The 16747-nt window shown below is 38.6% G+C and overlaps 1 protein-coding gene across 1 annotated transcript in view; it reads right to left on the reverse strand.

Annotated features, from left to right (window-relative positions):
• The window catches only part of ESR1 (estrogen receptor 1), a 256565-nt gene extending 250267 nt beyond the window's left edge, over positions 1 to 6298 (reverse strand). Inside the window, exon 1 of the mRNA XM_087969982.1 lies at positions 6150 to 6298. The gene's annotated coding sequence lies outside the window, so the exon portion shown is untranslated. The remainder of the gene's footprint in view (positions 1 to 6149) is intronic.
• Between the last annotated feature and the right edge of the window lie 10449 nt (positions 6299 to 16747).

The raw sequence follows: 16747 nt of genomic DNA on the forward strand, positions 1-16747 counted from the left end.
CCTTCTCCTGGTAATCTGTGTCTCAAAAGAGAACTGGGGATTGAGTTGTTTACCAACCCGTCAATTTATTTTCTTGGCTGTCTACAGTATTCTCAGGCGTTTTCTCCCACACCAAAGTTCATACTGCTTGTTAAAGTTCAATTGTAACTTTCACTGAGTGTCACAGAGAATACCATGACTTGCATGATTCTGAACTTTGTCGGTGTAGACAATTTACAGCATTTGAATATAGAATATAATAGAATACTTTATTGGCCAAGTGTGATTGGACACACAAGGAATTTGTCTTGGTGTAAATACTCTCAGTATACATAAAGAAAAGGTACATTCATTAAGAATCAAGAATCATAACGTACAACACTTAATGATAGTCATAGGGTACAATCAAATCATACTAGGAAACAGTCAATATAAATCGTAAGGATACAATATTAATTCCAAGGCCTTTGTGGCTGCACTCTACTGAGTTCTAGTAAATTTTAGTCCCATTTTTTTCACCGAGCTCTTTTAGTTTTTGTACTAGGGCTTGCAGGAAACTTTTACATTTTCAGCTACCAGGGTGGTCATCAGCATATCACAGATTATTTATATTTATTCCTCTAGTTTTTGTAAGAGATGACCAGACTGAGCCCGAGGGAGGGGTCAAATATGTCATCAGTCATGAGTCCCTTCTAGACATCAAAGTCCAGCCCACCTTGAATTCCTGTGACTCTTATCTACCTCCAATTTGCTTGGACTGTTAGTAATTCAGATTCTTGTAGAGAGCTTGCAATAAATCTTTATACCCATTTGAACTGCCTGAATCTCCCAATTTCCCTGGCATTTGACAATTTTAAAACCATGCTTATCTTCTTCCAATCTAACTTCCCTTAACATATATTCAGCATACAGGCTGAGTAAATAAGGAGAGAATGTGCAACCTTGTTGCACTCCTTTGCTAACCTGAAACCAGTTTGTTTCACCATGTTCTGGCCTGACTGTGACTTTCTGATATGTTCTCATCAAGTTTCTCATGAAGATAATGAAATGTTCAAGGATTCCATTAGTCTGAGCACTTTCCACAGCTTGACAGGATCAACACAATCAAAGACTGATGGAGCACATACTGATTTCTTTTTGGCATTGTTATTTTAAATAAACATAATTTCAAAACACTGCAGGACATAGCCAAACCTTCTGGAATGATAGTGGTATATACTATTATAATGCAACTAAACTGTGTATTCAAAGTGCATGATCTAAATCAGGGGTTTCAAACTCGTGTCATCACGGCATCATTACGTGACATATCGTGACTTTTTTCCCCTTTGCTAAACTGGGCGTGGGCATGGCCAGCACGACACATCCAGCCCATGGGCCACGAGTTTGACAACCCTGTTCTAAATCTTCTTTTGAGATGACAGCCTGAATTCTCAGAGAGCCTTTCTATGTAAAATAGACCCATTTGAGGTATTTTTTTCCAGATAGTTCTTAAGATGCCATCACCCAAATGCAACAGTTTGAAAAAACCTTTGTAAACCATATGGTGTTCAATCAGAATTCACCCACCCGAACATTTGCACTCTGGGAGAAACTGTTGTGATCCTTCCTTTATTTATTGTTCAAATTTGTAATGCTACCTAATTCTAGGAAATATGTGGTATGGAGGCTTTTCAGTGGCAATACCTCATTATGGAAAGGTCTCACCTTAGAAATCAGGTTAATCTGCCTTTTGGAAACTTTTCAAAATTATGAATTATTGGAGAGGTCTATAGCCAATACTACTACCCAGGATTGTTAGATACTATTTTATGTTCGTGGTTTCATAATTTGATGTGCTATTTAACCCTACGATAGATGTTTTGATACCAACTGCTTTCTCTTTTTTTGGGTTGCTCTTAATTAAGAGAATCAGCTTGATTACAACAGGTATACATTTGATAAAATAAATGACAGATAGAGGAAAACTCTGGTTATTTCATATTTCGAGGGGAACTTATCAATATATTTTGTCTATCATGGCATTGGCCCTTAAAAATTATGCAACGCAATTCCTGCAAGCCAAAAGTTTAATATGAAAAGATGGATATGAAATGCCTATTATTAAATTATTATAACTCTTCAAAGATGAAATCATCTTTGGTATCCAAAAATAAAAATTGGCAAGATTGTCCATCCCTAATCTGAAGTAAGAAGAATGAGGAGCAGAATCCATTTCATTTCACGATCTTCACAATGGTCTCTGAGTGTGAAGGTACAGAATCCTACAAATATTTCAGAAGCTTTAGGAACTATCTGAATGCCTAAAATATCAAATCAAATCTGAGTACTATGGGTCTGGTTGACAATCAAGTTCATTACAACACTTTTAAAACAGACAAATGGCTATTTTCCCATTTCTACATCCTTAAACAGTCTATAGTTGCCGAAAAAGAAGAACCTGCATTGTGATTGACTATAGACGATTATTACACATTGTCAGTAGCAATTCACATAGATGTTTTATACATAAAAAAGTCCTGCATAGAGGCAGCTAGTGAATCGGGGGGGGAAACATGCTAAAGCATATCTGATCATTTATTTTCTTTATGTCAGTAGAAGCTGAAAGCATACAATCTACCAGAGCTACAATCTCAGAACAACAACTTTGTGCAGTCAATCCTCTGACTGCCTGGAGAATCCCTGGAGTTTTCTTAACAGATAACAGATAATCAGAGTTGGAAGGGACCTTATAGGACATCTAGTCCAATCCTCCACCCAAGCGGGAGACCCTACACTATTTCTGACAAATGGCAGTCCAATCTCTTCTTGAAGGTCTCAACTGATGGCGCTCCCACAACTTCCGAGGGCAAGCTGTTCTATTGGTTGATTGTTCTCACTGTCAGAAAGTTTCTCATTATTTCCAGGTTGAATCTCTCCTTGTTTAGTTTCCATCCATTATTCCTTTATGGCCTACAGGTGGTTTAGAAAATAGCTTGACCCCTTCCTCTCTGTGGCAGCCCCTCAAATATTGGAAGACTGCTACCATGTCTCTCCTGGTCCTTCTCTTCACTTGGCTAGCCAAGCCCAGTTCCTGTAACCGTTCTTCATACGTTTTAGCCTCCAGTCCCCTAATCATCCTGGTTGCTCTTCTCTGTACTTGTTCTAGATTCTCAACATCTTTTTTATAATGTGGTGACCAACATTCTTGGCAACATTTTCAGAAATGTCTTTCCATTATCTTCTTTCTATGGCTGAGAGACAAAGTCACCTAATGGCTTCATGCTCATGGCAGGAATAAAACACACAGTTTCTCAATTTATAGTCTGGTGCTTTTAACCCACTACATCATTGGTTATCAAAGTGGGGCCTACAAGTCAATAAATACATATTTTAACACATTTCAGTTTTAATTTTTAACACATTGTTTAGTTTTGATAGACATAACCCTCAGAAACCAAAGCGCTTTGGGTGCTTAGTGGTTTTAGGAATGTAAAGGGGTTCTCTTTTTTTTTTAGTTTAAAGTTTTATTGAGTTATAAAATATTGTAAAATACAAAAGTAAATAGAAAAGCAGTGGGGAGGAACAGGGGGAAGAGAAGTGAGGAAGGATAAGAAAAGAAAAAGAAACATTGACCTCCGACTCTCCCTGTTGCAGTAAAAGGCATTAACATCTAATCACAGGAATGTAAAGGGGTTCTGAGACAAAATGTTTGAGAATCACTGCACTACACTAAACTGGCTTTCAAAAATGTGTTACAGGTAGTCTTCAACTTACGATTACAACTGGGACCAGAATTTCCTTTGCTGAAAATGGTGGTTGTTGAGTCGCACCCAATTTTATGACCTTTTTTTTGTCACAGTTGTTAAACAAATCACTGCAGCTGGTGTGGTCGTTAATTGAATTTGGCTTCCCCCATTTACTTTGCTTGTGAGAAGCCAACGTAGAAGGTAACAAATGGTGATCACATGACCCTGGGACACTGCAATCATCGTATACTGTATACATGCCAGTGGCTAAATTTTGATCATGAGACAGTGGGGGATGCTGGAATAGTCATAAGTGGGAAGACCAGTTGTAAGTCACTTCAATTCAGCACTGTTGTAAACTTTGAACATTTGCTAAACAAAACAACCAATTGTAAGTCAAGGACCGTACTACATGTAATTAAAACTGATGTTCAGTTGATGATGGGGAAGTCACTAGAAAACGATTGTCAACTGGAGAAGACAATGTGTAGCCAAGTTGGCAATTCAGGTTCATTCATACAGTGTGCCAAAATAGAATGTGATGTGTCTAGTTATGGCTTAGCTTGTTGTGCAATACCCAAAATATTGATTTGGAAACTTGGGTTTATATAGCTTTAGGTAATGTTTAAACCCACCAATTATTATTATTTTCAATACACAATGGTTAAAAGAAACTAGCTTAGTGTATGTATAATCTAAGTACAGTGCTATTTACTAGAAAGGAAAAATATATTCATTTTGAACAACGAACATTGCTATGTAATCCAAAAAATATGGCCTTCCCATGGCTCTCCTGTGTTGCTTAGAGTCCCTGCAAATGAACTAATATATAAATTTAGTAAATAAATAAATGAGTCTAATTATGCTGTGATGCCTAGGAGGTAAGTATATTTTCATAGAATTTCTCTTAAGCTGCCCAGAGTGACCATATAGAGGAGATGGGAGGCATAAAAAAAAAAGTTAAATCTTTACTAGGCCATGCAGAGTGAGAGATAGGGAGAACGGTAAGTTTGTCTAACCATTGTGGCAGAATTTTCTGAACACTTCAGAGATTGCCAAGCTAAACCAACATGTGATAAAAACTGACCCTGGACCCATTTAATTAAGTACTGCCTAGGGAAATGAGAAACAGATACTTGATCATCTTTATAAATATAATTGAGTCTGTACTAAATTTCAACCTTATAGAAATAAGGTGGGTTTTAAAGAAACTAAATTAACACAGATTCTATTTTATTCCATGTTTTCCCTGAAGTTTTAAGAGATTTTATCATTGGCAATTTCTTTTTTCCTTAATGATTTACAATGCATTGTCTAATCAGGAGATGGTTCCTCTAAATTCCTTGGGTTTACCACAAAGAAATATAATCTGCTTCCTCTCCAAGTTCTTAGAAGACATCCATCCCAACATTTAAATGCTCTGCATACCACTTAAATGGTTTTCCACAATGTGATATTATGTCAGTAAACACATTTCCAATTAATCATTTAGTCTGAATACTTATTCCAGGGAACCATTTGATACTAGGTTGCCAAGCAATTAAAACAACAACGAACCTTTCTATTGAGGCATTATGTGGTGAATTTGATTTTGGCTTTGCAGGGGGTGTGGACCCAGCCATTATGGCTAGTAAACTGAACTTTATGTTTTTCCTGTGATATATGAAGTGAGTCACTGAACTCATTCAAGAAAATATGCTTAAAACAAATCATAAATTAATGCCATGTATGACTGCCTCCATCAAACAACTTCAAACTCATTAGGTTCAAGTCAATTTGGGAGCTGGCTGATGAAAGAAATTTTTGCAATGCCATGTCAGCTGATGCCAGAGTTGTCTCTCAATGAGATTATTTTTTTTAAAAAAAAGTTGTCTCAAGTTGGAGCCTGCTGGATTGCTAATTTGCTACATTTTCTTTCCACACACCTGCTTAAAAAGTATGTAATACTTACTAAACTGAAAAGTAACTGAATGGTCTTTTCTGTTTAAAGACAGCTTTACATGTGCACATGGTTTCAAAGTTGCTTAATGCTTGAACACCAAAGCAGTGGACTTAGTTCTGTGTTCATTCATAAATAGCTAAAAAGAAAGATGAGGTTCAATGTATCATTTTCCTGAGGTGAGTTTCACAAGAGAGCATGTTAGTGGAGTTCTAACGCCAAACTGTCATTCCCTCCTGTGGAAAAGGAAGTACTTCCCTCTCCCTATATTTCCAGTGAGTACTATGCCAGAAGTCTGTTTCCCATAGCAGGAGAAAAACATTCCCAAAATCAACACCACAACTGGCAGAAGGGCGGAACCTGCCTGTAGCCCTTACAGAAAAGGGATAACTGAAAATTAAACAGACAATTAGACTGGGGTGAACTTAAGTTATAGCCAGTTGTTTTTCAGAAAATGTACAAATACAGCAAACATCCTACTGGGAAAGAAAATGGTTACCTACTTTGACAGGATCGTCTGAATTGTTACCAGTCTTCTCATGTTGAAAAGAAAAGCAGAAGCATAAGATATTAAAATGTCTCTCCCATTGAGTGATTCCTGCCACACGTGTGCTTGTATTTTCAGCTCTGATGAGATCTGCTTGCTGGCAGCTACCAGGAGGCTGATACAACAGGAAAATGAAGACATGTCATGGCTGAAAAATAAAGTACTAGCACCACCATATGCTAGAGGCTGGAAAATTGATCACAGCCCAGAAAAAAAAAATACCCTGTTTGTCCAGTTTTCATTGTTTATCTTTTCTTTTAAACATGTGTGTGTGTGTGTGTGTGTGTGTGTGTGTGTGTGTTTGTTTGTTTGTTTAATTGCAACTGCAGGTAAAGGCAATATAAAGCAATGTTGACAGGATTACTAATTTCCCTTCCCATGATATTATCCAAGACACTTAAAAATGCATTAACTGGGGAACAGGAGGAAAGTGAATGCTGCAAAATGTGAATATTAGATAAATGCCCAGATAGTAATAAAGCTTTCTATGAGTCAGTGTCTCCTTTGGAGGAAAAGTGGTTTTATAGCCATTTTATTGCCCTCTCCTCACCCTCCCTTCTCTGCTTGCCAAGGAGTACAACTTTGCCCAAAATGGCTCTTAAAGGATTAACTTTCTACTTATTTGCCTATGGAGATTATCAGTCATCTGGATCATGGTTGTCCCTCAGGTGCCTTTTCAAGAAACAAGCAGACTTTCTTGGTTTTCTTTGAAAACGTTTCACTTCTCATCCAAGAAGTTTCAGTCAGAGCTGAAGGAGCTGCTTGAATGAGAAGCGAAACGTCTTCAAAGAAAACCAAAGTCCAGTTGCCTCTTGAAAAATGCACCTTTGGGGCTTCCTACTTATTTATAAGCCCTTTCCATCTGTCACATGCAGGGCCTATTTCTGGACAATTTTAATCCAGTTTACCTTGGATATAAGCAGAGGCTATGGAACAAAAAGTAAGCTCACAATTTTTATCTTTCCAATTTAAACAAGAAAGGAAGGGATGACCACAAGCTGATTTTAAACTGAAAAGTCTGGTTTCTATCTTTGAAAGATCTTTTTAGCATGTCTTTTTAAATTGCTCTTGGTGTTCTACTGCTTTCATATTTTCCCCACTAACCTTTTGTTATTTTGAGATTATTTGTGCAACACTTTTGGTGGTTTTTAAGAAAACTGTCTTCTAAAATCCTATAATTTATTACATAGCACACAGCTGCAATATTTTGAGGGAGCACAGTTCTGATGTGAATAAATTATAAATGACTTAGCTTGTCAATAAAAAAAAAATTCCACAGACAATTTTCAGTTACAATTATTCAAAGTAACAGGACTCAAAAGGTTAAGGTTTGCCCCTGTTGGATAATTGTTTACTACTTAGATGCAGTTACAAATAACAAAGTGATTCACTTTTATCCCTAAATTTCCCAAAAGCAAAATAATAACAACATTCTACCAATTTCTATTTTAGTTATGTTTGCTACACAAGTAATGGAAAGCAGTAATGAAATCACACAGAACTGGGAATAAGAAATAGTGGCTATTCAGAGTTGGTGATAACTAGAGGCTTATTAGAATTCTTCTCTCCTTTCTATTTTCAATACCTCTAACCCTCTGTTATTTCACTCATGCATTTCTTTGCAACTTGACTTAAATATAGATAGATGAGAGAGAAGGGGAGAGAGAGAAAATTTCATCTCATTCATATTCAAGGCAATATCTTACAATCTGCACCTTTGCTCAGCTGCAAACAAAACTGAAGATCTCAACATATTTGTTCACTTCATGTTTCCTTTCTTAATCCACATATATTATCTCCTCTACCTGCGTTCATGCACAAATATCATAAACATGTCATAATCATGTCTGCAAGGCTCATAAAGGTTTCTTATATTTTGTAGATCAGCTCTATTGCTAATCCAAAGATTTTGATACCTTCTCTTTATTATATAATAAAGAATATTTTATCCCTATTCAGGACTTCCCTTGCTTTGATCAGCTTCCTGAATTATTTATTTTTAAACAGATGCTTTTTATCACTTTACCACATTTTAATTACATTCATTGTATCCATTGGAAACCATTTTTATATTTCTGAATGAAAAGAAATGTTGTAAATAAATGAATGAATATTTTATAATTCAATCTACCTAATGCATGTCCATTCCAAAGCTTTGAACAAGATGTGCTGAAGAAATATTGACAGAAGCTTAAATATTTTAGACACAAAACACAGAACATGCTTAATTATTGATTAGCATCCTTAAACAAACTTAAAGCTTTCTACCTGATAGAATACCTGATTCCAGTTAAATAATATATATATATATATATATATATATATATATATATATATATATATATATATATATATATATATATATATATAATATATATTAATGAACTTTAAGAGATATTGCAGTCAGTGAACAAAGGCTATAATAGCTCACATGATTTCAAAGTGTTGACTTTTGACTGATCACTTGGTTGAATTGTTCAATTAATTGACTGAGTAGTAAAGATTTTATTGAATAAGTCTACAAACCATTGTAAATATACTGTAGGTAACAACATTACATACCTATCATAAAAGAGACATTATTAACCCTAAAAATTAATAAATTATTCTCATTAAAATGTAAATCTAAAATGTAAGCAATAACAATATTTAAAAATTAGGTTAATTTTATTATTTAACCAGATCCATTTCCTCTTGTGAACCATGTAGTTGACAGAGAATTGGAAGCAGTGAAAAAGACTGCTGTGAAATCAGGTTAATGAATGAATTTCTATCAAAACCTGGCACTGAGAAATATTAATCCTATTCCCTGATCTCAATCTCAATGACATTTTGCCTCTACATTATTACACTTTTTAGAATTTATTTATAATTTTTAATTAAGTTTCCTGTCAAGCCAACTTAAACATTACAGCAGCAATTGTTTGCTTAGTGAGAATACATTGCTCTGCCATCTATTTCTTTATCCCTATTTCTTTATTTTATAAAGGTTTTTTTTTTTTTAGAAATCTTACCCACTTTCATAAATTCTGCTTTGGCCAAACAAACAAATATATCAGCAATTGTGACTGTATAAAATACACCAGAATTTTGGATCAGATATTTCTGAGCTGAAAACAATAAATTCACCTACTTTAAATTGTTTCAGGCCTGACATTATTGCAGAAGTTGGCAACAGATACTTACTTTTTAAAGAAGTTAGACAATGTATTCCATAGAGCAGTGTTTCTCATCTTCAACAACTTTAGATGTGTGGATATGAACTCCCAGCATTCTCCAGCCAGGATAGGAATGCTGGGAGTTGAAGTCCACACATTTTAAAGTAACTCAGGTTAGAAAACTTTGCTATGGAATAAGTATCATTATAGTTATATAACTCTGTATAACATTTATAAATGGCTTTTTTTTTTTTTTAACCAGGAAAACATTGTTTCCTTACCAATTGTGCAGTTTAAGGTCTGTTGCAAACCCTGAATTAAATCCACCAAATGGCTTCACTAAGGTTGGGATGTTTAAATTATGTTTACTACTTATACAACTAAAAAAGCTACATTGGTTACAGATTCAAGTAGCCCGAGAAAGTCTCAGCTTTTGTTTTAAATAAAATTTCATTTAAAAAAAGACTTAGGGCAAGAATCAGATTGGAGGTCATGACCATGAAAATTGTCAAAAGCCAGAAACATAGTTAACACCAACGAGAACTTTTTCCTCTTCCTGGATGCAGGTGAAACAGTCAAAATTAAAAATAATATATATTCAGCATACAAAGTTCTGACTTTTTATCATCAAATTGTGATTTCTAGTGCATAAAATTTTGCTCACAAATCCATCTTTATCTAATAATGATATCTTCAATGCCGAACAGAAGCTGGATGTGAAGGGGAAGCTTTTAAATCTCTATTCAGGCCATTGACTGAAAGCTGACACCAGTTTATCACTAGCTTAGCTGTGTCCTGTCCCTGACATTTCTTGTGTTTATTTCAGTTTTTCTGTTTTTTTAAGCCGGATATATAGCCCACTTCACCATTTTATTATCACAAAAATACTCTTTTTATTTGTGTAGAAATACATTGTTCTCAGTTCCCAATATTGAATCAATCTCTCAGTAGAAAACCTGATTTTATTTTTACACCATCCTATGCTGTCTATAAATTATTTCTTTCAGTCCTGAACATTTCTCCCCTTTCAGAGTATCTCTCCATCATTTTCCTCTGTCTAAAATTCAAGGTAACACTTTCTGGTTGTAGTCAAAACAGACACACATTATTATTAAATTGGATGATCAGCTTGCAATCAAAGTGTGCATTTTGTTCCCTGATTATATTTCCATCTCTTCTTTCAGTTCTAGCAATCAAGTTAACTGAACATTTGGGGGCCATATATATTATAAGATACAAGGCTTCTGTGGGTGAAGAGAGAGAAAATTTTAAGTTATTACAAAGGGATTTGATTGCCATGGTATTTCTGAAATTTGTCTCACTGAGAATCACAGGCAATCCTAAACCTGTTACTAATAATTGACACCTCTAGGTCATACACACAATTAGCACCTCTATGAGACAGACAGACAGACAGACAGATAGATGGATGGACAGACAGACTCTATATTTTTTACTCAAGATTTGGCACTCAGCTTGATGTCCGAGGTGACTGTTCGATTCACAGAAATGGCTGAGCAACCACTATTCATAATGAACTTTGAGCCTCTATTTTGATCCACATGGGTTGATACACGGGTGAATGAATAAGTTCATGGAGCAACAGACCCAAAATTTATCATTTATACTTGCTAACATTGATGTTCCTGTTTCTGAAGTTCCATACTGCTTAGGAATAATATTATATATCTAAACTCTAAACTTAAGTAAAATATCTTCCCCAACATTTGAAATTGTGACTTGTACTTGATATATTTATTTAAGCTACAGTCTAGCATGTTATTCAAAGCTAGATGTGGAAATTAATATATGTTATTCGTCATCTATTAAATTCTCATTGATATTTTCAGGGCCAGCCCGAAAATAGCAAAGGACTGGCCCATGGTGCCTCTGCTAGCCAAAACGGGGCACCAGTGCCCCCTGCACCCTGTTTTGGCTTCCAGGATGGTGCAGGAAAATAGTTGGGAAAGAAAATAGTTGTGAACACAGGCAGCAATCAGAAGAAGAAAAAAATTGGTCAGGAAAGCATTTTTTTTTTCAAAGAAGGAGGTGGCCAAAGAGAGCAGAGTCCAAATATAAGGTGCAGGGAGAAAAACTGTCACAAAAGAAATATGGATGGCCTAGGAATGAGAAAAGCAGTTTAAAAAAAACAAACTGTGGACTGAATAATAAACTCCAGTTGAAAGGAAATCCCTCTTCCAGGGTCAATTTCTCAAGGCAGTGAAATTGGGGACGTGATATCATTCTTTGCATTGGCAGGTTCAAGAGGCTTCTGAGTTGGGAAATTTTGACCCCTAATTTTGCTTCACTGATACTTGTTGAGAGGACTGGAAGATTTCTGATTTGATGGCAGAAAAGACAACAGAAGGGATCCTTGAGGCTACACGGACTCAACTTTAGCAGCTTTAGTCTATCAGAATTTTGCCTACAATTGAGTTTGACACCCCTGGCTTAGACAAAAGTTGAAGATTTATACGTCATTTTTTTTTTCCAGCTTACTGGTTTCCTAACTACAGAATTGATGTGCTTCATGCATATTTAGCTTGAGAGGTTAACAAATGAAATTATGGTGTCTGGATTCAATCAGCAATGCTTTTTGCTTTGGAGTTTTGTGCCTGATCTAAATCCCATCAGATTATCATTTTACAAACATGAAACAAGTTACAAAATTAACTGGAAATATTTGGGAAAACAATTTGATCAGAGAAATAACTAAGAAATAAAATGTCAAAATATGATATACTGTGGACATCCCTTTTGAAGATATAATTAAATGAAGATGACACAATGATAAGGCAATGTAGCAGGATTGAGGCAGTTGATTTCATAAGAACACTAGAATCTCTTGATGGTGGTAAAGACCTATTATCAACTCAGAAATGTTTTTCTTTTGGAACCTCATACCCTTGTATCCTCATATCTGAAACTTTCTTGCTGCTATGCAAGCTTTAAAGTGCCACCACAGGGGTATTGACTGAGCATATGCCATGCAGTTAATTTACATTTTAAAATATAGTTTTAAACTCTCACAACAAGTAATATGCTCCTCTCTTCTTTATCACTCACAGATTCTAATTGTTATCTACTGTTTCTCCATTGTGTATCTACTTAGTGCACCTCGTCAGCCAAACCCAAACTCAGGAAAAAAAAGTTACAAGGGAATTCTTTCAACCTTGCAGCTTAGGGTATTTTCTATTCTTCATATAGGAACTTATATTGTCAAAAGCAGCTATAATTCCATTGCCATGAAGAACTAGGAAAAATGGTCAAGAATTTAGAAACCCAAATGATTTTTCATTTGGCTTTCTAATTCATGGAAAAGGGCTTCCTGGAAAGAAGAATAACTTCAGAGGTGGTATTCAACCTGTTCGCACCTATTCGGGCGAACCGGTACTGGTTATTTGGTGTGGGTTGCTGAACCGGTAGCGATCCCTGGCTGGCCACGCCCCCGACCCGATCGCCTGGTCGGTCACTTGCCCCGGTCGCTCTCCTAGCTTTCCCTACCACGTGGCGGCCGTGGCACAGCTCGGGCGGGTGTCCCAGGGCTGCTACACATGCACACTGCGTGTGCAACCACTACACATGCAGTGCACATGTGCAGCAGTCCCGGGCCATCCACCTGCCTGCCAGCCCACCTGGAGCACATTTTCTTCCTTCTCCTAGCAGATGCGCTTCTTTCAGCCCAGTCCAGCCTGGCCCAGCCAGCAGGTGGGTGAGTGGATATTCCAGGGGTCTTCGCCCCATTTCTTGCAAGATGCCTGCAGCTGCTGCGTACTTTTTTTGGTGCGGCTGCAGTCCAGCGGCCACATTGAAAAAAGCACGCCGTGTTCTATTTGCCAGGCTCAGCAAGTCCGAGCAGCTGGCGCATAGAACAGGGAGGCGCCGGACAGTTGGAGAAGCGAAGTGAAGCCGGAGATCAGTAGCTGCCTCTTTCGTAGCACAGAAATCCTCCCCGAATTGGCCAGCTGGTTGTCTCCTGCTCTACCATACAGAACAAATAGGTAGAGAAGGGGACGACCAGCCGACCAATTCAGAGAGGATTTCTGTGCTGAAAAGGCGACTGGAGATCAAAAAAGAGTCGTCTCCAGCAGCCGCCCCTTTGGCCAGCTGATCTCCTCCTCCTCGGCCATACAGAACAAACAGATGGAGAAAGAGAAGACTAGCTGGCCGATTTCTTTCTTTCGTCCCCTGGACTGCCACCACCACGTCCTCCTTCTCCCCGGGGGGGAAGGAAGAGAGGCATGGATGCTGCAAGTATCTCTTTCCCCTCGTGAGTTAAAAGTGCCTGGAATGAGAAGGAGAGTGGACTGACAGAGGTGGTGGGGGTGAATCCAGTTTTGGAGCACTTTTGCAACTTAATAGAAATGCATTTTGAAGGAGGTCCTTTAAACTTCTCCAAGGAATCCCCCATGGACGCTGCTTTCCCCTCAATAGTTAAAGTGCCTGGAGTGAGAAGGAGTGGAGTCCGACAGAGGGGGTGGGGGAATTCACTCCAGCCTTGGAGAAATTAAAATGAGCTGCTTCAAAATGCAAGTCTGTTAAGCTACGAAAGTGCTCTCTCTCTCTCTCTCTCTCTCTCTCTCTCTCTCTCTCTCTCTGTGTGTGTGTGTGTGTGTGTGTGTGTGAGAGAGAGAGAGAGAGAGAGAGAGAGAGAGAGAGAGAGAAAGAAAGAAAGAAAGAAAGAAAGAAAGAAAGAAAGAAAGAAAGAAAGAAAGAAAGAAAGAAAGAAAGAAAGAAAGAGGAAGGGAGAGAAAGAAACACAGACAAAGAAAGAGAGAGAAAGAGTGAGAAAGAAAGAAAAATAGAAAGACAAAGAGAAAACTCTGTGCTATTATTTTTAATTGTTCCATTATTTATCATGTGTTAATATTTTACACTGTCCCTACACCTAGAGTGATTTTTCTGCCTTTCTTTTGCCCAGGGCTACCACATATTTTTCAGGGTTTACATGCATTCAATGTCAATAGTCCAGAGCATAAAATACACATGTGTTTAACAAGAGTTGAAAGGGACCTTGGAGGTCTTCTAGTCCAACCCCCAGCTCAGGCAAGAAAACTGAGGATGCCAAACTCTGAGTAGAAATCCTGGGAAAGGTGTCAGAATAATACTTAGAAGGGACCTTGGGGTGAACCCTATACCATTTCAGAGAAATGGCTGTCCAGTCTTTTCTCAAAAACTTCCAGTGATTGAGCACCCAGAACTTCTGGAGACAGGCAGTTCCACTGGTGAATTGTTCTCACTGTCAGGAAGTTTCTCCTTAGTTTTAGCTTGCTTCTCTCTTTGTTCAGTTTCCATCCATTGCTTCTTGTTTGCATTCTGCTTCTTTGGTAAATACATTGCCCCCCTTTCTTTGTGGCAGCCCCTTAAAAGCCTGTTGCCTATATCACACTCTTGGGCAAAGCATGTGAGCCATTTCCTCCTTTCAGTGGCCCATGAAAGTACATTGATGTGAGTGACATTGAGTTGGCCACGCCCATCCAGTCACACGAACACCAAGCCACGCCCACCCAGTCACATGACCACCAAGCACGCCCACTCAGTCACACGACCACCAAGCCACACCCATCCAGTCACATGACCACCAAGCCACACCCACCAAATAAGCCACGCTCACAGAACCGTTTGTAAAAAATTTTGAATCCCACCACTGAATAACTTGCTTCGGTAACTTCAGTAAGAGATTTGGCTTAGGGCAATGTTTCTCAGCTCCAGCACTTTTGAGACATACAGACTGTACGATCCAGAATTATCCTGCCAGCAAAGTGTAATGAGTATATGGGTTAAGATAAATTCAGGAATGATTAAAACCACTATCATTGCTAATATTCATTCTCTCTCAACCAAGGAAAATGGATATTCCTTCAAAAGTAATTTGCAGATTTTACATGAAGGCAAAATAGGTAGCAGTGCAAGGACTATAGGTAGTCCTTGTTTTATGACCATGATTGAGCCTGAAACATTCCCTTGTTGGATGAAGCAGTTGTTAAGCAAGATGTATATGGCCACAATCCTGGCTTTCCCAGGATGGTCGTTAAATGATCACATAGATTATTAAGCACAGTGAGTGGGAGAGGCTCTGGAAGTCCTGGGACAGGCATACAGTGTCCACCAGTGACTGGAAACCTGCTTTGGACCAGGAGGCCTCGACCAGCTACAGTACAAGGCTCCCCAGCTTTTGAAAGTTGCTCTGAGCCAAGAGACTCAGGGCTTCTCCTTGCCTCATCACATCCAGGACATCCAGCCCTTTTCCCATCCCATCCAAGAGCTGGAGCCATTCTCAGGATTGCTTGGAATGATTATAAGATTGAAGCCTGCTTGCAGAATGGTGGGAAATCGACTTCACTAGAAAGGCCACGCCTCCTCGCAGGAGCTGATTATGCCTGCCAGCAACTGCAGAAAGATGAGGGGAGCAATTTACATGTGCTATAGGGGGTGGGGCCTGCAAGGCCATGGTGGAATGGAAAGCAGGCCTAGACCTCCTGGGCTTCATGGGATGGGGAGAAGCCCCAGGTACCTCAGCCTGAAGTAGTTTTCCACATGCCCCTGGGCCCTGTACAGTAACTGGTATGGGACTCCTGGGCGTGATGGAGTAGGGAGTAGGCCTGGGCCTCCAGGGCTGTAGCAGCTTTGCACAGACTCTTTGGCCAGGTGGGGGTGGGGGAAAGATAGGTGGGTTGGGACAGTTTGCAGCACCCTTGAATCAGGAATAAATGCTGGCAGTGTTCTATATTAACATACTCCAAATGTTGAAATCTGATTGGTCCACACGGACCGCTTTCCGATTGGTCCACTGAACGGCCATGATTGGCTTTCTAAGAATCAACCGTGATTGGCCGAGCCGATCGCGGGAGATTCAAAGCCCTGTCATTGGCTGGCAAGCCGCGAGCAATCCCTATATGAAGGGCTGCCACGGCTCCAAGATCTTGTACAGGTCTTAACTTTAAATAAAGAGCTTGAAGTTCACTGGTCTCACGTCTCGTCTGTACCCGATCTAACAGGCAGATTGCCTGAATTTCGATTGCATCACTGCAGGGCCTCTGCAGCAGCTGTAACTTCGGGTATAGGTTGTAGGTCGTGTTGTTCAGCACATTGTAATTTCAAACAGTCATTAGTGAGAATTACCTATAGAATGACTTTGATATTCCTGATACAAAAACTTAGCCTTGCTTATTTTCAGACCCCACTACCTGTTTTGTACTGGGCTCTCCTACCTCTCATAGCCAAGTCATTGATGCACGATGTTACAAGGGGTTTGTTTCTCAATCGTCTTGTCATAGGAGCTGATACTGATTTGGAGGAAGGAGTGCAGAGGGAATGGCCTTTAGGGATAGGAGGAAGAGCTGCTAAGGCAATGGCCCGATAAAAGGGGCCTGAGTCCGGGGCAAGAATGTAATGT

This window comes from Notechis scutatus, chromosome 1, assembly GCF_049901735.1.
Source record: "Notechis scutatus isolate UNSWTSFEM ecotype Mainland chromosome 1, rNotScu1.2, whole genome shotgun sequence".
Lineage (NCBI taxonomy): Eukaryota > Metazoa > Chordata > Lepidosauria > Squamata > Elapidae > Notechis > Notechis scutatus.